This window comes from Oncorhynchus kisutch, linkage group LG17 (assembly GCF_002021735.2).
Source record: "Oncorhynchus kisutch isolate 150728-3 linkage group LG17, Okis_V2, whole genome shotgun sequence".
NCBI classification, from domain to species: Eukaryota; Metazoa; Chordata; class Actinopteri; order Salmoniformes; family Salmonidae; genus Oncorhynchus; species Oncorhynchus kisutch.
Genome location: NC_034190.2, coordinates 79,401,601 through 79,407,617, shown reverse-complemented (window position 1 = coordinate 79,407,617; position 6,017 = coordinate 79,401,601).

The window sequence follows — 6,017 nt, the reverse complement described above, 5'->3', positions numbered from 1 at the left end:
TTGGCACATGATTTCACGCCTAACCTCTCTCTCAAAACTATTTGGATGGATAGAAAGCAAAGACAAAATGGTACATTTTTGATAGGCCTACATTTCTTCTATGTTGCTTCTAGGAAGGAAGGGGGAATGTTTCATAACGTTTTTTTTCTCCTTCGAGGGACTCCGGTGTTGTGCCCAAAAACTCACCCCTGCCAGAATTCCCCACTTTCGCGTGAACCTGCACGAACTCAATTTTTCGACTTGCTTGCTAGTTGGAATTTTCTGATCACGTTGCTTACGCTGCATTTCATTTTATTTATTTTTTACGTCGGTTTGATCGCGGTGGAGGCACTGGTAATGTCTGCAGTTTTCCGTTTAGCTATTTGTTTCAAGTGTATTAGTCTATCAATAAATCTCTTTGCCAAATGTGTTATCTCTGCCATGTCTTATTCGACATTCTCTGCTAGGCCTGTGTAAGGGGTGCGTACTGGCGGCAGAGAAATCAGACGAAGGAGAGCAAAAACTGTGTTTCCAAACGGCGCAGTTTAATAACAAAAAATCCACCGGAAAACAGATCAAATACTGGGTACATAACCTGCCGCACACCAGGACAGACGTGCACAAGCACCTACAATAAACAATCACCGACAAGGACATGAGGGGGAACAGAGGGTAAAATACACAACATGTGATTGAAACCAGGTGTGATGTAAGATAAGACAAAACCAACGGAAAATGAGAAGAGGATCAGCGATGGCTAGAAGGTCGGTGACTTCGACCGTCGAACGAACAAGGTGAGGGACCCACTTCGGCGGAAGTCGTGACAGCCTGGCACACTTCAGAATCGTTTTGGTAGCTCATATTGACCATTAGTGTGTGCCACAGAAAGAACAATTAGAGTATAAAGAAACAAACTTTTATTTTAGGAACATTTTGTCATGTTTAAGAAAATTATGATAATACACAAATATTATCACACAATGACACAAACATCACAGAAAATTAATTTTGTTAACAAACATTAAATAAGAAATACAAATGTTGATCTTTGCATAATAAGATATAAAATGACAATAAATAGAAAAATACATAACATAAACAAATATTGGAAAGCTGCAACAGCTCGACTGAACATTTAGTCCACATTTTATGGACATTTTCCCAGGTGATACCGTCGCCTGGAACTCAGGTGATACCGCCGCCTGGAACTCAGGTGACACCGCCGCCTGGAACTCAGGTGACACCGCCGCCTGGAACTCAGGTGACACCGCCGCCTGGAACTCAGGTGACACCGCCGCCTGGAACTCAGGTGACACCGCCGCCTGGAACTCAGGTGACACCGCCGCCTGGAACTCAGGTGACACCGCCGCCTGGAACTCAAGCCTAACCTCATCCTGACAGGCAGTGCAGACATAATCCTATAAAGATGGGATGGTTTTCATACCGTATTGGTGGAACCATCGTGGGCAGCGGTCACAACCAATCTGTAATGTATGAGGAAAAATGTTCATATATTAAAAAGAAAAATACATTTTCTTGAATTACAATTATTTCATTATCAGACAAAGCTGATGATATTACCTCTAGAAACATTACTGCTAATACAAATTTGTGCTCCTAAAAATGTGCCTTTTAGAAGTGAACAAGCAATTACCCAGTTAGTCTTCCTCATTATTGTTCACCTCCCCACAGGTCATCTAGCAAAACATAATGTCAAGTAGTCTATACATCTTTACATGTCTTTTACTGAGCAAACAGGGAACAAGGGAATAGTACAGGTTTCTTGTAACAGAATTATTTAAATACATGCGTTTTAGTGGCCATCTAGTCAGAAGTTGGATCAAAGATAACCTTGAAAGATCCATATAAATGTTTTATCTACAATTATATTCAATTAGAAATTGAACATAGCAGTGTTTTGGAGGAGAGTGACAGCTATTTCTTCTCTCATGATGTTAACATCTTTGTCCGTATTTGAAAAGATTATCGACTCCTCCTTCAGAACACATTCAGCAAACTGGGGAAAAATGTGATGGGCATTTCAGTTTTCCCCAACAAAATGTTACACTTTTAAGATTCAAATTTGCAAGTATACAACGATACAGCTATAATATAAATTGACAGTTCTGTTTTGCCTTTTAGTCAGTATACTTTCAGTAGGTTAATTGTGCATTACTTATACTCTCATACTTACTTTCAAGGCAAAGACCCAACAAGAAGTAACATCTTGTTGACATGGGTGAGGAAGGGTACCACACACCCTTCTGGAGATATTACACCTCTTCTCTCTCAGGAATGATCTGAACATATAATGCTGATAAAAGTACAGCATTTTGAAACACTTTATTGATTACAATATAGAGATTAATAACAGAGGGGAATCTGAGAATGCAGTGACTCCAGCAGGGTGTGAGTTGAAGTAGTCAAATCTGGACAAGGGCTGGGATGTAAATGACATGTGATCATCTGGGATTATCTAACATCTGAGAATGGGCAGGCATTCCCTCGGATGAAGAGCATCTCTGTTTTGCTGATTATGTGCTGTCATCCAGGTGGAAATGTCACCTGCATATCTGATGGAGGAAAAGAGATAAGTTGAGTGTCCTGTGAATATGTTTATGTATATGTACTGTACATGTATGTGTGTATATATATATGTTTGTGTATTTTAATTTCTATTATTATCATTATTGTGTTTTGTGGTTGAGGGAGACTGATGGGGATGGTGGAGGTGCTGGGGGTGTCCTATTGAGGGTTGATGGTGGAGGTGCTGGGGGTGTCCTATTGAGGGTTGATGGTGGAGGTGCTGGGGGTGTCCTATTGAGGGTTGATGGTGGAGGTGCTGGGGGTGTCCTATTGAGGGTTGATGGGGATGGTGGAGGTGCTGGGGGTGTCCTATTGAGTGTTGATGGGGATGGTGGAGGTGCTGGGGGAGTCCTATTGGGGGTTGATGGGGAAGGTGGAGGTGCTGGGGGAGTCCTATTGGGGGTTGATGGCGATGGTGGAGGTGCTGGGGGAGTCCTATTGAGGGTTGATGGAGGTGCTGGGGGTCTCCTATTGAGGGTTGATGGGGATGGTGGAGGTGTCCTATTGAGGGTTGATGGGGATGGTGGAGGTGTCCTATTGAGGGTTGATGGGGATGGTGGAGGTGCTGGGGGTGTCCTATTGAGTGTTGATGGAGGTGCTGGGGGTCTCCTATTGAGGGTTGATGGGGATGGTGGAGGTGTCCTATTGAGGGTTGATGGGGATTGTGGAGGTGCTGGGGGGGTGTCCTATTGAGGGTTGATGGGGATGGTGGAGGTGTCCTATTGAGGGGGAAGGGACCTATTGGGGAGGGGATTCTTCATGGAGGCACATTCAGTCATAGTTTATTATATTATTATAGATGTATTTATTTAAAGATAACCTTGAAAGAGCCATATAAAGGCCATGCTCATGAAGAAACAGGACTGACCACCCCTGGTCTCAATCCTCTTCCTCCTCCTCCTCCTCAATCCTCCGCATCCCCCAATGGTGTCCTTCTGCATCTGCAGTGAAAGGTGGCCAACCTACAGCGGTGTTTGTCAGACCATGAGACTTCCGAAAATCGCTCTTCTCACGAAAACGGGAGGCACTTACACAGTCGAACAGTTTGGCTACACTAATATGACCCCACCTATGGAAAGAAGAGACTTTCATGAACACGATGATGTTCTCTGTTTTGCTCTATGACCCCCCCCCCACAAGTACAGTACCATTAATGTGATGACTGCTATTTATCTATTAATTACCTACTTAGGTTTAATTATTACTTGATTTAAATTCATCATGTAACAATTAATTCATTAGGAATTTGGGGCACCACGGGAACAGTTGTTTACCGAGTTACTATCTCCCGAATTAAACTCCAAAGAGGATCTAAATATCTCTTACATCAATAACAGTCAATTATGAATTATTACCTCATCAGCCCCATTCTGAATGTTGCATAATCTTTTGATATCTGCATCAAACCCTAACCTAAGTGATGAATCAGCGATACACAAATTGGCTTAGTTATTTATTTACTAAATCATCACACGTAATACGTAAACACACACAGCATAGGTTATTGATTACCTACATAATACAATGAAAACAGGTCTCTAGTGGACTAACAAAAGTAAGAGTGTTCGGTTACGCAATGGAAAGGGGGTGGGGTATGTAAGGAGAGGGAGAGACAGTCAACTTCTCGTACATACATTTGGAAGCTACGCTCACGGGAATATGAATACTTTGAACATGAACAACCGTTCATTCGGAAAAGAAATGCAACATATATTTATGCATAGATTTCTTTCTCTGTTGTCTCTCTGTTGAAACCACTCGATCCGTCTATGAGAAGTGGTTAAATGTAAGTCTCTGATAGTCCACGAGAGGTCACAATGTCCTTAGTTGTAGACTTATTTTGTTCTGAAGTGTTCATTAGAATAGATACTTCAGATGTACCACACGGTGTTCAGAGGGATCTGTCCTTCACTCTCGTCAGCTGCAGACAGTATGTTTTGGTCTGGTTTACAAAGTTCCTCACCCTTTCAACATGTGGACCACGGCCTCACGTTCTCTGGTCTCAATGGTTGATTATTCATCCATTATCTCATTTAGAAGGCTAACATCACATCTTCACACAAGTATTGTCATACTTAATCCTATATTTTATACAACATTTAGATGCAAACCTGACAACTAGAACCCTCAGTTATATAGTTATACCATCCTTAATGACACCACAAAACAAACACTTTGACAGGATTGTTCTTTCAATCCCCACTGACCATTTCCCACATTCTTCATGTTAGAAATATTGGTTCATTATCTACTTTTGTATGTTGGAGTTCTGGCGACAAAGTCTCTCTGTGTAACAAAGGATTTTCAGGCTTCCATTTCTGCAGAGCCAAAGGGAGAGTTTCTGCAAGGTATTTAAGTCATAAAACAGGCCCAACTCCCCCCTCTCCCTCTCCTCAACCAAAGAAAGAGTAATGACACACCCTTTGCCTTGATGACAGCTTTGCACACTCTTGGCATTCTCTCAACCAGCTTCATGAGGTAGTTACCTGGAATGCATTTCAATTAACATGTGTCTTAGTAATTTGTGGAATTTCTTTTCTTCTTAATGCATTTGAGCCAATCAGTTGTGTTGTGACAAGGTAGGGGTGGTATATAGAAGAAAGCACTATTTGGTAAAAGACCAAGTCCATATTATGGCAAGAACATCTCAAATAAGCAAAGAGAAATGACAGTCCGTCATTACTTTAAGACATGAAGGTCAGTCAATCCGGAAAATATCAAGAACTTTGAACGTTTCTTTAACTGCAGTCGCAAAAACCATAGATGAAACTGGCTGTCATGATTTATTTAGAATACAAGGCACACTGAACCAGCATGGCTACCACAACATTCTGCAGCAATACACCATCCCTTCTGGTTTGCACTAAGTGGGACTATCATGTATTTTTCAACAGGACAATGACCCAACACAGCTCCAGGCTGTATAAGGGTTCTTTGACTAAGAAGGAAAGTGATGGAGTGCTGCATCAGATGACCTGGCCTCTACAAACACCTGACCTAAACCCAATTGAGATGGTTTTGGATGAGTTGGACTGCAGTGAACAAGTGCTCAGCATATGTGTACTCCTTCAAGACTATTGGAAAAGTATTTTGAGAGAATGCCAAGAGTCTATACCAAAGCTGATAAGGAAAAGGGTGGCTACTTTGAAGAATCAAAAATATATTTTGATTTGTTTAACACTTTTTTGGTCACTACTTGATTCCATATGTGTTATTTCATTGTTTTGATGTTATAAAGGCACAAGGCAAGACCCAGATGCAGACACGGGAGGCAGATGGTTTGAGTCTTTGATATTTATTAATCAATCCAAAAGGTGTATCCAAGAGAATGGTCGTGGACAGGCAAAAGGTCAAAACCAGTTCAGAGTTCAGGAGGTACAGAGTGGCAGGCAGGCTCGAGGTCAGGGCAGGTACAGAGTGGCAGGCAGGCTCGAGTTCAGGGCAGGTACAGA